The sequence below is a fragment of the Oryza sativa genome, chromosome 5 (assembly GCF_034140825.1).
Source record: "Oryza sativa Japonica Group chromosome 5, ASM3414082v1".
NCBI lineage: Eukaryota > Viridiplantae > Streptophyta > Magnoliopsida > Poales > Poaceae > Oryza > Oryza sativa.
Genome location: NC_089039.1, coordinates 7122685 through 7145786, shown reverse-complemented (window position 1 = coordinate 7145786; position 23102 = coordinate 7122685).

Sequence of the window (23102 nt, the reverse complement as noted above, 5' to 3'; positions counted from 1 at the left end):
ATATTCATGTGTACATATATGTAATTGGACAACAGATAAAGATAGCATGCACTTAGATCTTCTTTTCAGAGAACATTTGGATGAAAGCGGTAAATAATTATACAATGCAATAAACTTTGTGTCAATGGGAGCATGAGACTGACTGGACCAAACAGCTCATTCTCTTCTTCAGTTGGTGCGTTCTGTACATTGAATAATCACGCTTGCTGGCGAATCATGCCCGCTAGTGCCGACTATATTGACAGATTGAGAACATTAATAAAAAAAAAGACCACCAATAGACACTAGCAGATTCTCACAACTGTAACGGGCTATCTATGACGGTTCACAAGATGTGAACCGTAATTTTTTTTGCCTAATTATTTTTACATCTATAACGACTCATGGTTCCGAGCCGTTACATATGACACACATCTGTAATGGTCGACCAACCGTTACAGATGACATGTCACATTATGTACCTATTGTACTATAACGGACGCCTAAGTCATTACAGATGATATTTTTCAGCTATTATAGATAAATAGATTTGTGCTATTGAGACCGCTACCTGACTTTGCTTCACATTACAAAGTGAAAAATGAAAATATCCTAGAGAAAGGTAGGTTATAAAAACAATTAATAAAATAAGAAGAACAATTTTCATGGTCGAACCCTTTTGCCACTGCTGTAGCCAATTCATTCATGACGAATTTTAGGGAGATGCTTAGATACTGGACAGAAAACTGAAGAATATTATTCTCCTTGAAATTGACATTCTGAGATGATTTTAGAAAAATATATACTCACCTTGATCATGTTTGTTCCTATATAAAACTCATCTTTGAGTGCTACTGCAATGACCTGCACATGTTTATACACTGGAGTCTTGCAATCTTGTCAGGCAAGTGTCTATAATAAAAGAAAGAAATTCATTAGCTACCAGAGCCTTCTTTGTGGATTGAAATTGGGTAGTGTGCAAGAAACCAAATCAGCCAGCGAATAAAAAGGATGGAGCCCGAAAGAAGCAGATGCATTGATATACCTATATCCTGACTGACCAGCAGTAAGTAAACATAAGAGGATAGAAAGATCTCCATTGTTGAATGGCAGCTATGAGCTGCAGACTGCTGTTGTTGGTGGAAGAGGAGAGAGCATCATTTGGATGGATAAGAGAATGAGGCCTTCTTTAGTTTGCGAACGAAAAGTTTTGGCGTGTCACATCAGATATACAGACACACATTTGAAGTATTAAACATAGACTAATAACAAAACAAATTACATATTCCGTCTGTAAACTGCGAGATGAATTTATTAAGCCTAATTAATCCGTCATTAGCAAATATTTATTGTAGCACCACATTATCAAATCATGGAGCAATTAGGCTTAAAAGATTCGTCTCGCAATTTACACGCAATCAGCGTGATTAGTTTTTTTCTATATTTAATACTCTATGCATGTGTCTAAACATTTAATATGACGGAATAAAAAGTTTCTGCGTGGGAACTAATCAGGTTCTGAGAAGGGTCGCAGGAAACACATCTTAGTTTCAGGTTAAAGAGGGGAGACGAGGAATCCGAGTCTTGGAATTCAGCCGGTCGTGAACTACTCGTGCATGACTCATGAGCTCGCGATGCACAGGCGCGACTTCGATGTGAACAGGAGAAAGGAATAAGTTCATTTGGTATGGAGAAGTGTTGTTTAGTCCCGGTTTATAACCCCCTTGTAGTACCGGTTTTCTAACCGGGACTACGAATCCGGGACTAAAGATCGCTATCTTTAGTCCCAGTTCAAATAACTGGGACTAAAAATCGATCTTTAGTCCCGGTTGATGTTACCAACCGGGACTAAAATCCCCATCTTTAGTCCCGGTTGATGTGGGGAGCATCTTTAGTCCCGGTTAGTAACATCAACCGGAACTAAAGATATTTTTTCTTTTTTTCTGTTTTTAATATTGAATATTGATTTCACATCATCCCCTCCCATATCCAAATCATCACATATCACAGAACATCTCCAAATCCTCAAATTCTCAAATAAATCATCTCCAAATACATCACAAACTCTTAAAAAAATATATCATCTCTAAATACATCACAAACTCTTAAAAAAATTACATCACAGGGTTCTAAAAAATTCGTCACAGATTCACATCTCACACAAAAATACATCACAGATTCACATCTCAAAAAAAAAAAGAAAAAACAATTCGGCCAGCAGCCACTGCCGCCTCCCCTCCTCCCCTCCGCGCCACCGTGCGGCCCCCCGCGCCGCCGTGCAGGCCGCCTCCGCATGGCCCTCGGCGCCGCCGCGCTGGCCGCCCGCCGCAGCCGCCGCGCCGGCTTCCTGCACGCTTCTTCACTGTGTGGTGAAGGAAAAAAGGAAGGAGAGGAGGGGAGTTAGAGATAAGGAAAGAGATAAGAAGTTAGAGAGGAAAAAAAAGAGATAGAGGAAGGAGTTTGTTATGTGGACGGGAAAAGATGATCGGTACTATAGATTATATAGTGTGTTTTGATTTTTATTCCCGGTTAGTAACACCAATCGGAACGTTTTTAGTCCCGATTGGTGTTACTAACCGGGATTAAAGATCCTAGAGCCCTGACACGGCCTGACATGAAATCAACCGGGACTAAAAATGAATTTTAGTCCGGGTTGGAGTTACCAACCGGGACTAAAGATGATTTTTAGTCCCGGTTGGTAACAACAACTGGGACTAAAGATCTTCCTCTTATTAATCGGGACTAAAAATGAGTCCCGGTTTTTAATGGAACCGGGACTATTATGGATTTGGGTCGACCGACCAAAGATGGTTTCTCTACCAGTGTTAACTTTAGACCGAATCCCATTTTCATCTTTAACCCAAAACCAGATATAACTGGTCACTATCAAAATCAGTGTAAACATGATTTCTCGGTGGTTTTGGCTAACGTGGCGCCTACTTGGTTGGTTTGACTAGGTCTTCGTGACACGTGCATTGGTGTGGCGCTTAGGTGGTAATTCGATCCTAGAAAAATAATAAAAACAGTGGGCCCACATGTGAGCAGCACACAAAATAATAATAAATGTGGGGCCCACGTAGGCCCCACATGTCATCCTCTCTCATTCCTCCTCTCTCCCCTCTCCTTTCTTCCTCATCCTACCTGTCGCGTGCGTCGTGTGGGGATGTGTAGAGACGGCCGACGTCCCACCTGCCGCCACATGCCATGAGGAGCAGAGGCTGCGGAGGGAGCTCGTCCCCGGTGAGGGTGCCGGTGATCTCCCATCCTCTTCTTCCTCCTCTCTCTCCCCATCTTCCCTCTCTTCATCTCTCTGCTCTCTCCTCTCTGTTCTCCTTGACAGAATAGTGTGGAACCATCATAGTTGAAGTAAATTATTTTTATAGGGAATTGAAAGTTTTGTCATGCCAATGGTTATATTAAGGAAATAGCAAATGTACTACTTGCAAAGATCTTTATACATCAAAGTGATTGTATAGAATTTATAAATATTTTTGTTGGGTTTTTATTTTCGAGTCTTTTGGCAATGGGCCATGAATTTGTATATGACAATATTTCCAAATTTTACAAGTGCTTATAATATTCTCTAGTGTATATATGTTGTGCAAATGTGCACTGCACATGCTCAGGAGGGTGAGCATAATATTGTTGTAGAATAATGTGTAAGCACGACGCCTCTTTGGCTTACACTTCCTGGTAGTGATGAGAGATTAGGCGGAGGTCTTGGCAGACGAAAACAATCCTGGCCCTAAGGTAGTAGGTGACATGGTGTGATTTATACTTATGATACAAATAATTTTTCCCGTAGCAACGCACGGGCATTCAACTAGTATATATTATTCCGATTACTGACATTCATCATACTTTATTATTTATTAATGCAGTATAGTTGGTATACATGTATACAGGATGAAAACCGGTAAACAAGTGTGAGTATATCGAAAGGACCACAACATTCATCTTCCATCAGATTAGTTTTTAAGAGACATTTTATTTTTTAATTACGATATCTTTAGTCACTACTATCTGCCTTCCAAACATTTTTATTTGCCAATACTGCCATATATAAAGTGAGTATGAGTACAACGAGCGGCACAAGCCAGGTCGGCTTTAGGTTGGAGTTTTGCTAGCTGATCCTAGAAAAAATGGAAAAACAAGCCTAAAAAGTAGATAAAAGATGGGAAACCTGAGAGCCAAAGAAAGAGAGCAGAGATACAAGGAAAAAAAAAATCAGCAATGGCTACATCCACATCTACTTGGATAAAACCGTAAGGTGCATGGCTGCGGGGTGATGGAGAAGAATAAGCTACTAGGCGATGAAGCCAAAGAAGAAGAAGAAACCAGTGGCAACAAATACATGAGGACAGAACAACGCAAAGAAGACAAAGATGAGAACGAAGTACAAAAGAGGCGGACCTGCTTGTGTTTTCTTTTTGTGCTTGCAGTGTTGTATTCCTCTAGGAGATCTTGTTGTGATCTTGAGCCAGATCAACAGCAATTTTTTCTCTGCAATAATAATACTTTGGGTTATCTAGCTTTGCTTGTAGTTAATCATGCATGCATGTTTAATTTCTCATGGTTAATTGTTCCATGGTTCAGATGGATTTATGGGCAATTCTTTGTATTAGCTGATCTGTGTGAGTGTTAGAGGGGATTACAAGGGTGATTATAATCCCGTTATATAAAAAAAATTGTATTTTGTGCGGTGTGCCAATATGCAGAATTAGTAATTATGAGGCACATGCAAGTGCTATTTTTGTTGGTTGCTAAAAGAATTTTGGATTGTATTTATCTGGTCTTAGCAAGAACTATGCTTTAATAGTCTAATTTCGGGCATGTAATTGACATTATTATTGTAAGAAATATTCTAATTTCAATAGTCTAATGGAAACAGGAATATAGAAGAATCTAGAAGGCCGATCATCATAGTCGCTCCATCATATATTGCCATGCATCAAGGATCAACAGAAGGGCAACTGTTTTGTTTGAAAGACTTACCTAGCATTCACAAAGATAGACACTTGCTTATGGTATTCACACAAGCACCCTAGAAGTGGAAGACACATTTTTTTTGGTGCTGAGCACCATTTTATTCTCTTCTATTCAACCTCAAGTATTATTTCAATGGTAGCAGCGAGAGGCACCATAATACCTGAAAATTTAGAGCTTACTATTGTTACTCAAGATGGGACGGCATTTGATCTACTGAATAACACATAACCAACTTTACAAAATCAGCTACTGATAGACAGTTTCATGGAGGTGCAACAAATTTCATCAAGTTCACTACACAATTTGGATATAATTGACTGCTCTCTTCTTAAAGGTTTTAGTGCTTGTTTGGAACACAGGATTGGAAAAATATAGTACAGGAAAATCGAGGGAATAGGAAAGAAATTCATGTCAAAAAAAGAAGGATTAAAACACATGAATATAGGACATGTTCGGTTGGTTGTATCGGCCTGACTTGCATCTTTGCATGCAACTGGCTACTTGTTTGGTTGCCTGCACATGTCCAAGACAGTCCCAACAGATTCAAAATGCCCGCAGCTAGACTGATCAGGAATGGCCGGATCAAGCTTCACTGCTCATCCTGGCCTGACGCGTGTAGTAGCACAGCCCACCCTGCATCCGTGTGTCCATGAGTTTCACCACCGCGTACCAGGGGCTGACATTGGGTCACCAGTCACCACATTGTCCGCCTAGTAATTTGTCCCCCAAAATATAAAACTAGGGTTTGCTGGTTTTGCAATGAAGTCACCAACCAGTTCCCTCCTGCCACCTTCGTTAGCTGCGACGAGCTGGATTAGGGGCGAAGAGCTCCACTGCTGAAAATCTGGCGCCCAAGATCTCTAGTTCATCTAGATCATGGAGAAAGGAGGATGGCGAGAGGAAGGAGGGCTTGAGAGGATCATAGATCTGGAGGCTCAAGGGGCATTGCTGTCATTGTCGACATAACCTTGCCGTTAGTTTGCCATCATTGCCCTTCATCAGTTCCACACTGTCGCCCTCCATCTGGTCCTCACGTCGTTGTCCCTGCTAGAGCCCTCCAACACCTCCAGCTACCCTCTCCAGTAGCAGGACAGCCGAATCAAGCAGGCACGAGCTCATGACCACCAGATCTGGCTGTCGTGATGGCGATGGCGGCGAGCGGTGGGCCAGAGCACAGCGGGAGGCAATGGTGGTGAACTCAACGAAGCCTCCTCTTTTTCCTTCTCTTTTTTAGTTGTCCTTTTCTCTCTTTTTTTTGTCACTAGTTTGATTGCTTCAAATATCTAGTAACCAAGAGGATTAGTACTATGTATGGAAGCTACAGTTTATGTTTTTGTATGATATATAGTGATTGAATTTGAAGAAGGTGATTTTAATATTTTCCAAAGTATTTTGGCCTATAAATGGTAGCAGTAACCTTATCATCCAACTAAATAGGTAACTGCACTCACACATTATGCATCGAACAAAATGAAATATGTTCTAAACCGTCTCTCTCACACAATCAACCAAACAAAATTTAATGCTAGCCAGGCTAAGCTCACGCAAACAACCAAACAGCTGGATGCCTAACCTCTAAGCCAGACTAGACTCAACCTAGGTGGAGGGATGGACAACGCTAGGAAAATGCGGGCAACACTATATAAGTGAGTACAAGCATAGTAATCGGAGTAAACTAGCTCAGCTTTGGGTTGGAATTGGTCACCGTGCCATTGCCATCTGCTTGTAGAAAAAACAAAAATAAAGACTAAAAAGTATATTAGAATAAGTGAAAATTGAGAGCCAAAGAAAAAAAGGAAAAAATTTGTCCTTGCCACATCCATCACTACCCGGGAAAACCCTACGGTATGCTGTTGCTAGGTGATGGTGACAAACAAGCTGAAGGTGCCGATGATGGCCATGGTAGGAGCCTTCATGGTGCGTGAGCTCGCTGCATCCAAGTGGCTTGACCTCCTTAGCTGGAACAACATATCATCGTCCAGTGGCGCCCACTCCACCATTTGCATGCCCTTAGGCTCCTACGTGGATGCCCCAATAGAGTTGGTCCCCTTCCTACCAAGTATCTCGGCAACGAGGAGCCGGAATATGACTAGTAGGAGGTGCTCAGTACTTGGTGAATGAAGAGGCTCTACTGCCTCATGTAGGAGATCTACCAGGTGATGAAAATGAAGAAGAGGAAGAAGTGAATGATAACAAAGACTACAGTATTCTACACCTCTCTAAGCTATGCCCTTTCACTACAACATACATCTATTGCATATATGGCTACTAAGTTAGACATAGCATGTATCATGTAACACCATGACTAAGCATAGTGTCATCGGCAGCAACAAGTTCTGTTCCTCAGTCACACATATCATGTACCTAAAAACTTTGGAGCTTACTAGTGTTGCCCTAGACACAATAGTGCTTGATCTACTGAACAATGCATGCCTAGTCTTGCAAAATCTACTATTGATAGTCTGTTTGATGGATGTGGAAGAAATTTCATCATGCTCGCTAGAAAATTTGGATATGATTGATCACATTCTTCTCAATGAAAACTTTGTAATTTTTTAGTGTTTTCCATGTAACCTTGTACATATTTTCTCTCTGATAAAATTACACTACTAGGCAAAGCCCTGGTAGTTTTCCCCAGTAAAAAAAAAAACAATTGAAGGGCAATTCTTTATTTGGAAACTCTTATCTAACATTCACGAAGATAGGCACTAACTTATGATAAACACACAAATAGTCAGGAAGTAGAAGACACATTTAGGGCCCATTTGAATCGCAGGGTAGAAAAAACGGAGGAATAGGAAAAACATAGGATTCTGACAGGAATTGAAGTGTAAAACAGAGGATTGCAAAACACAGGAAAAACACAGGAATGGTCGTTTGATTGGAGCGCAAGAAAAACGCAGGAATCGGATGAGAGAGATAGACTCAAAGGAAATTTTCCAAGAGGTTGGAGCTCTTGCTAAATTTCCTCCAAAATCTACATGCAATGTGTCATTCCATAGGAATTTCATAGGATTTGGAAAGCTTCAATCCTTTGAATCAAAGGGCCAAATAGGAAAATTTCCTATAGGATTTGAATCCTATGAAATTCCTACATAAATCCTTTGATTCAAAGGGGCCCTTGCTTTGTGCTGGACACTGCTTTGCTATCTAATTCACCTCAAGCACCACCCCAGTGGTAAACATAAGCAGCGACCTGTGAGAGTAGGATGATACATTTTGGTTACTTTCCTGGTTGACAAGGGATGAAGATATGTCACGATTGATGGGTGGTTGAATCCTGTGAATTGTGGTTTCCGAGTTAATCCAAAAATAAAACTAAATGTGGCAAATACACACAGTTGCTTACCATAAACACATAAGCACATGCTTACCATAAACACAAACACATGCTAGGTGGAACATATATATATTTTTTTGCAGTGCAGAGCATAATACTCTAGGTATTCTAAGTTTCTACTAGTGACCAAATAATGATATATACAAGGACACAAACATCTAACAACATAAGAGCATTCCCAATTATAGACACTGTTAAGAGTGTCTATACTTGGCACATAAAAAATGGATACTTTAAATAGAAACTAGTATATATTGCAATCCATTTTATCCAACTATGGATCCAACATTAAATATTCTCTCTTAATTTACATTCCCCTCTGCCCTCTATCTCTGTCTCTCTTTTGCAGCTTCTCCTTTCTTTGTTGGGCTTAACTTTTCCTCTCTACTTTCTCGATACGGATGGTATGTAAGCAGGGTTCAATCTATCGGGAAAGGGAAATTTTTCGGGGGTCAGCGAAATAACAAGATTTCAGAAATATTTCGGAAATTTCGAACAAAATTTCCAAACAAAATTTGAATTTGAACAACAAAAATTACTGAAATTTGACATATATCAGAATATAAACATGCATTGAGTCCATCCAATCCAAAATTACAGAAATTTGGACAGGATCGGAGAATGAAACGCAAGGATTGTATCGTCGCGTCCTCTGCGGCTTGCGTGCCTTCTGTCGTCGTCGCGGCGGCGCCCGACAGCCGCGCCGCCGCCGGCCACTCCAACCAAACACAAGGATGCGAGGTCTGCGGCTTGTGTCGCCGTCGAGCCGAAGCCGCGGAGCCGTCGCTGGCACTCCAGCATGAGGATGCGAGGCCCGCGCTGCCGTGTGGCTTGTGTTGTCGTCGTCACACCGGAGAGCCGCGGAGCCACCGCCAGCCACTCCAGCCACCCGTCTGCCTCTGGTTCGAGCAACCGCCGCTGGTGCTGCTCGCTTGTGCTGGAATGATGGGAGGAGCTGTTGGGGGAGGACGGCGGATAAAGGTGAGTGAGGAGGGGATCGGACACTGGGGATTTTTACCAGAAAATTGGGGATTTTGCCATGAACAGTGTTTTGCCGAAATTTTTGACCGGAGCTCACTGTCTATCGGGACCCACCAATAGACCCGAAGTTTCGGAAATTTCCAAATTTTCATTCCGGAATTTTCAACCCGGTATGTAAGTATGTGACAGATGTATGGAGGCCAACCAGCAATCCTTAGGGAGGATAACACATATATGTCAGCTACCATTGTCTGCAGTGTTGTATTCCTCTAGGAGATCATGTTGTGATCTTGAACCAGATCAACAGCAATATTTTCTTTGCAACAATAATACTTTGGGATATCTAGGTTTGCTTGTAGATAATCATGCATGCATGTTTAATTTCTGATGGTTAATTGTTTCATGGTTCTGATGGATTTATGGCTAAAATTCTCTACATTAGCTGATCTGTGTGAGTGTGAGAGGGGATTAGAAGGGAGATTATAGTCCCCATATATAAAATTTTGGATTTTGTGCGGTGTGCTGATATGCGGAATTAGTAATTATGAGGCACATGCGAGTGCTATTTTTGTTTGTTGCTGGAAGAATTTTGGATTGTATTTATCTGGTATGAGCCAGAACTATGCTTCAATAGTCTAATTTTGGGAATGCAATTGAGATCATTATGGTAAGAACTTCTTGTTGCGTTCAATAAAATGTAGATAGGAATATAGAGGACTCTAGAAGGTTCAAAATGGAATAGGGATTGGACAAACTGATCATCATAGTCGCTTGTGATATATTGTCATGTATCGAGGAACAAAAGATGCATGGGAAATTCTTTAATTTGAAAGACTTACCTAACATTTGCAAAGGTAGACACATGCTTATGATATGCACACAATCACCTGAGAAGTGGAAGACACATTTTTTGTTTCAACCTAAACTATTGTTAGTCTAGATGATGGTATTTGATCTATCGAATATCGCATGCCCAGCTTTGCAAAGTTTTCTACTGATATACTTTGTTTGATGGAGGTGCAAGAAATTTCACCAAGCTCACTACATGATTTGGACATGATTGACCGCTCTCTTCTCAAGGACCTTTAGCATTTGTACTCCTAACTTGGTCTTGTTGCATACCAAGGATCAATGAAAGGGCAATTCATTAATTTTGAAACTACTACCTAACATTCGCAAAGGTAGACACCTAGTGATGATAAACTCACGAACATGTAGGATGTGGAAGACACTTTGTTTTTCTTTTTGTGGGCACCATTTTGGTCCAAAATAGAGAAATAGGAGAAAAGGTATGATGGTAAAGAACCATAAGAGAAAGGAAAATTTACTTTAAATGCTTTACTTGGAGAAGCCCTATCTAATATAATGTTCCATATTTTCCTACACAATGGCACCATCATTTTAACCTATATTTCAGGAAAAGTCATCTTTCTCCAAAATCACAGTAAAAATTATGAAACGAGCAGCACATGATAGTAAACTGACCTTGTGCACGTATTTTTTTTGCTGGTGATGAGGTGGTGGCCATAGCAGCAGTTCTCCTTGCAAGTTGCAGCTTGTGCTGGCAATGAGGTGCTGGGCAGCACGGTGCAGGCCCCTAGGCGGAGCAGGGGCCTTGAGCTGCGGCAGCATGGTGTAGGCCCCCACGTAGTCCGCTCTCCCTCCTCCCTAGCTTCCTCATTGTCACCGACCCACCACCCTCCCCTTTCCGTCTCGCCTACTCTCCCTCTTCTCGCCATTGCCAAGTCACCATGCTCCCCTCCCTTTTCCGCCCATGGCCTCCTTCCTGTCGGCAATGGAAGAGGTGGCACAACATCTAGATCTAGTGGCCCTGCCGCCAGATCTGATGACCCTAACCACAAGCACCGAGGTTGATGGAGTCATTAGGGATTGAGAAAGGGAGAGGAGTGGCAGATCTAGAGAGAGAGGGAGGGTGATGGTGGCGAATCTGAGAAGAGATAGAGAGAGAGAGAGAGGCGAAGGCGACATATCAGGGGAGAGGGAGAGGCAACGATAACTGATCTAGGGAGAAGGAGATGCAACAATAGGCTAACGAGAGGGCCAAAGACAGTGATGGGAAGGGGAGGTGCACGATGTTATGAATACGACTTGTATACATCAGAGGGCAATAGCCCAAATATATATATAGATACAAGGAGAACCAAAAGACAGGAACATGGAAAGCCAAAAGACATAAAACAATAAATACAACCTATCTAATACACATCTAACACCCCCCCTCAAACTCAGGGTGGATCAACAACACTGAGTTTGGAGAGATAGAACCTGTGTTGAGCTCTAGTTTGTGCCTTGGTAAAGAAATTAGCTAACTGCAACTCGGAAGGCACGTACTAAAGAGCAACCACCTGATCCTGTACCTGTGTGCGGGTATACGAGGCATCCACACCAATATGCTTAGTAAGCTCATGTTTGATAGGATCACGAGCAATACTAATAGCACCTGTACTGTCCGACAATAAAGAAGTCGGTGAAGTCACAGAAACACTAAAATCCTCAAGTAACCATCGTAGCCAAGTAACCTCTGCTGTCAAAAGGGCCATAGCTCTTAACTCAGCCTCTGCACTAGAACGAGAAACTGCTGTTTGTTTCTTAGTCTTCCAAGCAATGAGGGAACCACCAAGAAAAACACAAAAAGCAGAAAGAGAGCGACGATCGGAGGAATCACTGGCCCAAGTAGCATCAGAATTACCCTGAAGTTGTAAAGATGTGGAGCGTGGAAAGAAAAGACAACGCGAGATAGTTCCACGAAGATAACGGAGGACACGAAGAAGATGACTATAGTGAATTTGTGTGGGGGCAGAAACAAATTGGCTCAGAATGTGCACAGAGTATGAAATATCAGGACGAGTGACACCAAGATAAACAAGACTCCCTACAATATGACGATAGCGAGTGGGATCAGCTAACGGTTCACCATCAGTGGCAGAAAGATGAAGATTAAGCTCCATGGGAGTTTCAACTGTGCGTTGATCAGTGAGAGAGGCCCTATCCAGAAGATCCTGAATATACTTGGCTTGAGAGAAATGAAATCCTTCAGGAGTAGAGGAAATCTCAATGCCAAGAAAATAACAAAGAGGACCAAGATCAGTCATAAGAAACTGCTCACTGAGACGTGCTTTAACAAAAGTAATAAACTCCGCATCGTCACCTGTGATTAGCATATCATCCACATAGAGAAGTAGAATTGTGCGACTGCGGGGTGAAGTGTGAACAAAGAGAGCAGGATCATGAGCACTAGCTGAGAAACCAGCATCCAGGACAACAGAGGAAAACCGTTGAAACCAAGCACGAGGAGCCTGCTTGAGGCCATAAAGAGAGCGTCGAAGACGACAAACCATACCCTCTGGAACTAAATAGCCTTGAGGTGGCCGCATGTAAACCTCTTCATGCAATTCCCCATTGAGAAAAGCATTCTTGACATCAAGTTGCGATATATTGCAATGACGAGCAGAAGCTATTGCAAGAAGTGTTCGAACAGTAGTCATGTGAGCCACAGGAGCAAAAGTTTCATCATAGTCACGACCATGTTCTTGTTGGAAACCACGCGCCACAAGGCGAGCCTTATAGCGTTCAAGAGTTCCATCAGAGCGAGTCTTGACCTTATAGATCCACTTACAAGTGATGGGACGAGCATGAGAAGGTAAGGGAACAAGATCCCAAGTACCAGTACGCTCAAGTGCAGCAAGCTCCTCTGCCATCGCATGTTGCCATTCCTGATGGACAACAGCATCACGATAAGAACAAGGTTCAGCAAGAACTGTAGCAACATAACCATAGCGATCCTCTGGACGAATCGTAACTAAATTACGATCACGAAAATTGTATCGAGGAGGAGCAACCGGAGAAGCATCCAGAGAAGGCTCCTGGATACGAGGTTTACGACTATAAACCTGGGTAAGAGGAGGCACATAAGAAGATGCAGAATTCTCAGAAGAAGGTGCCAGCTGAGAGGAAGAGACAGGAGAAGGAATGCTAGCACGAACAGGAGTATCAGGAAAAGTGAGAAACAGAAGAGAGTCATCGGGAGAGGATGTGGAGCTGGGACTCATCAAAAGTAACATCCCGTGAAATCCGCATCCGCCGTCCTACAGGATCCCAACAACGATAACCCTTATGTTCAGCACTATACCCAGAAAAACACACTCAACAGACTAAGCCGTCAACTTTGTACGCTCACGTGGTGCAAGAAGCACATAGCAAGCACAACCGAAAAGACGCAGATTAGAATAATCAGGAGGCTGGCCACAAAGATGCTCAATAGGAATCCCACCCTGTAGAGCAGAGGAAGGTTGGATGTTGATCAAGTAATTAGCAGTGGAAACAACCTCAGCCCAAAAATGAGGAGGAACAGAAGAAGCAATCATAAGAGCACGAGCAGTCTCAAGAAGATGACGATGTTTACGTTCCGCTACACCATTCTGAGCATGAGCACCCGGACAAGAAAATTGAGAAAGAGTACCCTGCTCGGAAAGAAAAACACGCAACTCTCTAGAAAGGTACTCACCAGCAGAATCAGCACGAAACACGCGGATGGGAGAATCAAAGTGAGTGCGAATCATGCGAGCAAAAGATTTATAAATAGCCAAAACTTCAGAGCGATGAGTCATGAAGTAAATCCAAGTATGACGAGAAAAGTCATCTATAAATATGATATAATAGCGATGACCTCCTTTGGAAACAAAAGGGGCTGGGCCCCACACATCAGAATGAACAAGATCAAAAGGACGCTTAGATACAGACTCACTAGAATGATAGGGAAGTTGTATTTGCTTTCCAAGCTTACAACCTTGACATTGATTTAAAGAGACAGCTCCTGACACAGACCCTAAAAGACCACGGCGAACTAAAGCCGACAGACGAGAACCACAAAGATGTCCCAACCGATGATGCCACTGAGCAAAAGACACCGTAGAGGAAGCAGTGGAAGCAAGAAGACTAGCAGGCGCAGCGGAAGGAAGACGAAGCCAGTCAAGCTCCCAAAGACGCTGAGAATCACGGCGGCGAGGGCCAGTACCAACCAGGAGACCCGTGCGATGATCCTGGACACAACAAGAGTCAGAATCAAGAATTACACGACAGCCATGATCCGTAAGTTGGCCGGCTGACATGAGTTGCATGGCCAATTTGGGAACGTAAGAAACAGCAGGGACACTAAAGGAAGAAATAGAAAGAGTCCCACGACCAACAATAGCAAGAGGAGTACCATCGGCAGTATGAACAGTAGTAGGAACTAAAGGAGAACATATAGATGAAAGACTAGATCTATCATGAGTCATATGGAAGGAAGCACCAGAATCTAGAATCCATGGAATAGTACCTGAAGCAGAAGATGATCCCTCAGTAGAAGATGAAGAACCAAGAACAGCAGAACCAGACTGTGCAGAAGGTAGAGCCACAGAACCAACAGAACCTGTCGCAGCAGAAGCAGTAAGGCGACGAAGTAACATAAGAATTTCCTGTGAATCTGAACCTCCAGAACTCTTCTGAGAAGAACCACTAGTACCCTTCGAAGAATTGCCACGACGTAAATCCTTCTTCTTCCTGAAGCAAAATGACTCCACATGTCCATCTTTATCACAATAGGTGCAGTGAAGGTGACCCCTAGTAGATGGTACAACTGTGGTAGGAGGACGCGCCGATGAAGAAGAGGAAGAAACTGTAGAATGAACAGCCGGTGTCGAAGAAGCCGAAGAAGCCACAGTACGAACAGCTAACACTGAAGAAGGAAGTGGTAGAATACCCGCCTCTCGAAGACGAATCTCCTCAGAACGAATCTCCGTAAGAGCTTCCATGATAGTAACACGCGGATGCCGAGAAAGTAACTGTGCACGAGTGGACTCATACTCGGATCGGAGACGTGTGAGAAAATCGTAGATCCGACGAAGATCCATGTGAGAACGCTGACGCTGACAACACGGATAGGTATGACAAATAGTCGGTCCCAAAGAATCAAGCTGACGCCAAATAGAGGATAACTGTGTATAGAACTCATCTACCGTACTATCCCCCTGCTGCAAAGACTGCTCCTGACGCACCATAGCAAGATAAAGAGCATCACTAGTAGGAGCATAACGATCATGTAGGTGTGTCCACATGAGATGGGCTGAAGTAAGAGTAACCACCTCACCAGTAAGATGAATCTCCATACTAGCTACAAGAATAGCAGAAGCTCGAGCATCCTCATCCAACCAAGCCTTGTATAAAGCAAACTGACTCTGATAATTTTCCATGGCATCATCAAACTGCTCTTTAGCCTTTTCTCTATCGTCATCAGTAGCTTGACTTGCAAGTGAAGGCATAGTTGGAGCAATAGGGCAAGGAGGACAGGGTAGCTCACTAGATAAAACATCCCAAAGACGCTGACCACGCATATGAAGACGCATGTGCTGAGCCCAATGGCTGTAGTTGCAACCATCAAAAAGAACTGGGCAATGAGGAACAGACACAGTGCCGGATAAAGACGACATCATCAAGAAGGAAGAAGCGACGGCGAGAGAGCAAACAGAACAAGCGGCAGCAAGTTTTTTTTTCTAATGCCTCAGCCCAAAATATAGAGCCACCACGTGCGATCAGAGCACAACAGTAGCAGAGCCAGAGAAGCCTTTTTCTTTCTTTCTTTCTTTTTTTTCTTTTTCTTTTTTTTAAACCTCCCGATCCAGATCCGGATCGGGGAAACAGACGCCAAGCGACGGCGCCCTACAACCCAGGCGGAGGCGCCCGCGACGAGGGGCGACGGCGGCCGCGACGAGCGGCGACGACCGGAGGCCGGTGACGAGGGGCGGCGGCTGGAGGCCCGCGACGAGGGGCGACGGCGGCCGGAGTCCCGCCACCAGAGGCCGGCGACGAGGGGCGACGGCGGCCGGGGGCCCGCGACGAGCGACGGCGGCCGGCGATGAGAAGCGACGATAGCCGGTGATGAGGACAACCACCAACCCTCTACACTGTTCTGAAGAAATTGATGATGTTGGGGAGCAGAGATGGATGATTCTCAGCGACACCATACTAGATCAAGAGGAACATCATGGCTTCAAGATGAAGAGGCCGATAATCCTCAAATCAAATCATGGAGAAGCCGAGAGAGAAAAATCTAAGAAGATGAGAAGTCTAAACCATGCTCTGATACCATGTTATGAATACGACTTGTATACATCAGAGGGCAATAGCCCAAATATATATACAGATACAGGGAAAACCAAAAGACAGGAACATGGAAAGCCAAAAGACATAAAACAATAAATACAACCTATCTAATACACATCTAACACACGACAATGGTGGAAGGCTGACAGTGAAAGGGAGAAACATGCTAGAGGAAGAGCCTGAGGGATCAATACTTAATCACACATCCACACCGACTCGACAAATCCTTTTATCCACTCACAAATAAAACCGGCAGCAATATCACTGCTAGTTTTTATTACAAACTGGCAGTAATGCTATAAATAAAATTGATAAGTGAATGCCCTGCCGGCCATGGTGCAAGCTGTGTCCATTTCCACCAAGTATCTCCGTGATGAGGAGGTATAATATGATGAGCAGGAGGTGCTCGGGACTCAAGTGAAGGATGAGGTTCTACTACCTTATGTCCATGATCTAGTCATTATTGCAGCAATATTTTTCTGCAATAATAATACTTCAAGATATCTAGCTTTGCTCGTATGCATGTTTAATTTTCGATTGTTAATTGTTTGATGGTTCTGATGGGTTTATGATTAATTCTCTATATCGGTTTATCTGTGTGAGTGTAAGAGGACATCAGATGCGAGATTTCATCCCATATATAAAAATTAGTCTAGATCTAAATAGCTCCATGGATACATATGGCTAGCTAGCTAGCTTATGATTTTGTGCAGTGTGCCGATGTGCAGAATTAGTACTTACGAGGTACGTGCGACTGCTATTTTTGTTTGTTGATATAAGAAATTGGGATTGTATTTTTCTGATTTGGGCAAGAACTATGCTTCAGTAGTCTAATTTTGAGCATGTAACCAAGATCAAAAATTATTGTTGCCTTCAATAGAATGGAAACAGCATAATGGAAATTTCTAGAAGGTTCCATATGGATCGGGGATTGGACAAGATGATCGTCATATTCTCTCCACTACATATTGTCATGCATCAAGGATCAATGGAAGGACAATTCTTCATTTTGAGACACTTACCTAACATTCGCAAAGATAGACACTTATGATAAGCACACAAGCACCCAAAAATGGAAGACACATTTTTTTGTTTGGTGTTGAGGACCATTTTGTTCTCTCCTATACAACCTCAACCATTGTCCCAATGGTAGACATAAGCAGCGAGGGCGTCATGATAAGCTTACAGTTACTACTCTAGATGAGATCGTATTTGATCTAACAAGCAAAGGATGCCACATTTTGCAAACTCTACTACTGGTAGACTTTTTGATGGAGGTGTAACAATTTTCATCAAGTTCACTACACAATTTGGATATGATTGAGCGCTCTCTTCTCAATGATCATAGCATATGTACTCCTAGTTTGGTTTTGTTGCGCATCAAGTACAACGGAAGGCAATTCTTTAATTTTGAAACTCTTACGTAATATTCACAAACATAGGTTCTTACTTATGATATACACACAAACACCCGGGAAGTGGAAGACACTTATTTTTTGGTGCTGAGCACCATTATTTGGTCTCTCCTACTCAACCTCAATTATTGTCCAAATAGTAAATGTAAGAAGTGAGGGTGTCATGATACCTTCTAGCTACTTTCCCAGTTGGCAAGGGATGAAGATTTGTTAGGATTGCTGAGTGGTGCATCATGTGGATGAAGGTTCCTGAGTTAATCCCAAATTAAACGGTGCTAAAGATAAGCAGTTGCTTACTATAAACACATAAGCACTTACCTAATACAAACACAAACACATGCCAGGTGGAACACACATTTATTTTTGTGATGCAGAGCATCATTTTGCAGTACCATACATGTACACTTTCAGATCAACATACATACACAGTAGGATTACAGTTTGCAGTCCTACACACTTCCAAACATTCATACACAACAATTATCTAGAGCATAATACAGAGTGAAAAGTATCTGAATTTATGCCAATTATTGTGGAATTCCCAAGGTTTTGGACGGAATTGAAGTTGATATTCTCTCTAGTTCTTGAGGAGATAATGACAGATCGAGCTGCTAGATTAGACTGAATTGGAGAAGTCTTATGTGTTATACTATAATTTCCCCATTCTATATATATAGAGAGGTAATTACGCTATAACACCCAAATTCTATCTTAAAATTATTGTTTTCAACTTTTCATTTGAACATAAAATAGAAAATTAGGAGAAAGAGTATGATGGGGAAAGGAAAAATAGGAGAGAAAAGAAACGAGTGAAGCAAATATTACTTTCCATTGTTCAGTTGTAGAAGCCCTATCTAACATAATGTTCCGTACATGCCTAGAGAATGACACCATCACTCTAGGCTATATTTCAGGTAAGATTTGGTCTTTCTCTGAAATCATGGCAAAAATTATTAAACAAGCCGCACATTATGGAAAAGCACACATGAAATAAAGACTGACCTTGTGCATGTATCTTGTTGGTGATTAGGTGGTGGTCCCAGCGGCACTACTCCTCGCAAACTACAGCTTGTGCTAGTGATGAGGTGCTCAGCGGCGTGGTCCAGGCTCCTAGGTGGTGCAGGGGCTTTGAACTGGCAATGAAGTGCTTGGCAACATGCTGTAGCGCCCCTGTGCCCCTCCTTCTCCGCTCAACCCCCCCACCCCCCCACCCCCCACCCAAAAAAAAGCTTCCATTGTCGCCCACCACCCTCCCCTTCCCTTCCTCCCCCCCCCCCCCTCACCTCACCATTGCCGAGTCACCACACTCCCCTCCTTCCTCCTACCATGACCACGTTGCTGTTGTGATGGATGAGGTGGCACATGCAACATCTGGATCTGGTGGCGTTGCTCCAGATCTGATGACCCCCATATAGGATCTGATGGACCCTTTAACTGTAACTAGTTCCCCAATAGGGAAGGGGTGAAGATCTCTCGGGATGATGTCACCCGTGCTTTGCATGGTGGTTCCTGATTCAAGCTGATGATAAACTGGAGCTAACAAAGATACATACCAACTTGCACTATTTTGTTCCCTCCTTTTCAGCCTTATCTTTATCTTTATAAAACTGAATATGCTACTGAAATAGGCATTCTAACTAACGAGGAATGACTAACTAATCCTATCTCAATACCTGCACGCACACACATCTAATTTACATAAGAGTATTTCATATACTACACTAATGACAGTGTCTATACTTGCCACATTAAATGGGTGCTCTAGATAGAAGCAAGTATTATTGTCATCTTTAATAACCAACATAGATATTGTCAATGGAAGATTATCCTTCATCAGGTCTGAAGAAACATCTTCAAGAACTCAACTTTTGGAAGTTGACTAACAGGATGAGCCACAACATCTTCCCAGTACACACCTGCAATTGTATCATCCTGATCAAATACAGAACAAATTGCTTCACCATGTCTACCACTGATGCCGTCACTTGGAAATCAGATTGGGTTGATATCACCCTAAGCCCATCTTACAGAATCTTTCCTCTGAGTAACCAATATGCCTTCAAATTTGCCCTCTGTCATACCCAAGCATTGCTTGAAAATCATCTATCTAAATAGCATACCAGCTCTTTGCATCACAGTGATTGAACTAATTGACCTTTTCATCTATATATGCCCTGCTGCTACCATAAGAAACAAAAGAACCACCATGGTATATCTCATCAGTGAATTTGCCATCAGTATGAGCTGCATTGCACGTTACGGCATCCTAATTAGCAATGTTGAACCCTAGATAATGAACTACATACTTAAATCGACAAATAACTCAACCAAACAGACCATATTGAAAGAATAAAAATTTCATCAACCAAATTTACCTACGTATGAATCTAACTACAATAGGCACAAGATACATGGAGATTTCAATGTCTCTTCCAAAGGCGGTTCCCCTTCAACCCAGAACAACGTCCTCCACATGACTACCATTGGGCGAAGGCCAAGCCAGAGAATCCACTCCCTTTCCATGAGCACGGAAACCCTATCTCATCAGTGATCACCTCCTTCACACTCTCCGACGGTCACCTCTACTAAGGCAAAGAAGACGAAGTGGTGGCAGAATTGAAAATAGAGAGAAATAGAGGGGACTAGAGAAAAAAAGGCAGGGCACAGGCAGCGCCACACATGTCGCAAGAGAGCGCGTTGGCTACCGGGCTTCGAGGCTTCATCGAGCCAGCAATCGATGGGCCACGGCATCGAGGAAGTCGAAGCGACGGGTAGTATGCACAAAGTTGAGGGTGGCAGAGCTCAACATGGTTGGTGTGTGCAATCACACAAGGAAGAATTGAACACCATGCAATAGCCGATGGATGGGTCGACCTAGGAAATATGGGAATAGAATTAGAATTATACTAGGTGATTCCCCGTGTTTTGCTGCGGGAATTACTAACTAATATTTATTGTCTTTTTGTAATATTAGTTATTAACTACAAATAAAATTGGTTTATCCAACCATGTTTGGAGAGAAATAAATTTAGTACACTCGGTAAGAGATTGTAGATGAAATATTAGTTGGTCAAGATTTGCATTGTAGGAAGCGGGAGGTAGGAAAAATTGATAAAAAGTTTTTGTTTATTAGTATAAATCACAAAAGAAACTAAATTATATCCCGCACTTTGAAAATATATGGACAAATATATGTGAAGTATTACAAAATAATGGATAGATATGTTTAAGAACTGTAGAAATGATGAGAGGTATAGATATATTTGATGCTGATGGTCCTTTCATGTGATGGGCCGTATATTTTCAGGGCCCTATAGTGAGATTTATCCCCCACCCCGGTCCTATGTGACGTCTGGGCCATGACTCGATGGCACCGTAGGGCAAGCTGGCCAGCATCAGGGTTTATCGGAGGCTGCAAGCTGGCGCGTGCGCGCCAGCAGCGAGTACTCCTCCCCTCACTTAGTCTTAACTAACTATATTAGTTAATATATTTAACACTAATGATAGTAATTAGGAAAGATTTTAAAGATTTTTTTGAGATATTTTTACTAACAGATTGAAAATTTTTGAAGTTAGATTTGAAAACTTTCGATTTAAGTTTCAAATTTTAAAGTCAAATTTTAAAAACTTTCAACTCAGATTTGAAAACTTTTAACTTGAGATTTGAAAACTTTCAACTCAGATTCGAAAACTTTCAACTCGAGAATCGAGATTCGAAAACTTTCAAGTCCAAATTTGAAAAATTTGAAAACTTTCAACTCGAGATTTGAAAACTTTCAACTCGAGATTCGAAAACTTCCAGATTTAAAATTTTGAAAATTTTCAAATCGAGATTTGAAAACTTTCAACTCGAGATTTGAAAACTTTCAAGTTCAGATTTAAAAATTTTCAACTCAAAAATTAAAAACTTTCAAACTCAAAACATGCTAAACATAAAAACAAACAAGAAAAAAGTGGAAAAAGAAAAAGAAAAAAAGTTAAAACAAAAGGAAAAAAAAACCTAAGCGCTCCGCGTGCGTGCCTGCAACGCGTACGCGCTATTTAGCTTTCTCGCGGTTTATCAATGGTAGACGTAAAATCTAAAGATATTTCTTGTCTGCGGTTTTGATCTGGTATCGAGATTGTCAACCCTGCCTAGAGGTTTCCTACTTTCCTGGTCCATATGGGGAATTTGCCACCCAATACAATGTCTGTTCTTCGCCATGAATAAAAAGTTATCATTACATGTTAAAAAGTCCATTAAAAATACATAATACATAGTATATATACTTTTGTTTAATGACCGTACTAAACAAAATCTTCTATGGAACTTAACAGTTAACAATGATTATGGGGATCCGTACCCCTGCCAAGTGCCAACAGAAAGGAAAACATTGGGTATTCTCTTGCAAGCAGAAACTACGATCCCCATCCTACCTGTGTATGTGCAAGAAAGTACAACTTATGCAAATATCTGAGATATGTATACTTCAAAGATACTTGACAAAATGGTACATGCATGCATTCATGCATATCGTGTTCAACATATCTACTGATAATGTGGCGCTGAAAAAAAAAAACTATTACTGCGGGACTCGACAGTTTATTTGTTTATCTGATGAATGCACAAACTGAACTAATGGACAGACGGAAATAAACGAGTACTATGTTTGAGCATTAAATTTGTTGTCGAAAGACAACTGCATACGTCGAAAAACGTGGTTACTCAACAGTGGTTGAAAGGAAACGAAGTGTATTGAATTTTGAATTGTTTTCTTTCTTTTTTCCCCTCCCCCCATTACATGGCCCTAGGGGACTATTTATAGCCCCATTACAGGTTCTTACTATTAGGGTTTAGGTTGTACAGGGGAATTTACATGATTACCCTTACGAAAAGGACATTTACAGGGGTACATAATATTATAGGGGCTCATGGGCCCCTGATGGGCCGTCTGGCGATCGCCGGCCCTATAGCCCCTAGGCTTGTTGGGCCGGAAAGGCTTCCTCGGCCCTCGCGGGGGCGAACTTGCCATAGTGAAGTCGTCTTCCTTCGGCAGATAGTCTTCGCCTTGCACCCTTCCCTGAGACGCCTCTGGCCTGGCAAGGCACTCGTACGACTCTTCGCCTCACGCCGTTCTTGCTCCATAGCCTTCGCCACGGGTTTCGGCAGATTTGGTCGAAGGGCCTCATGCCATCCGCCAACAAGCCCCTCACGGACAAGGGTGAGATTGGAGCTTCGGCCGAGACCGTGCAAACCA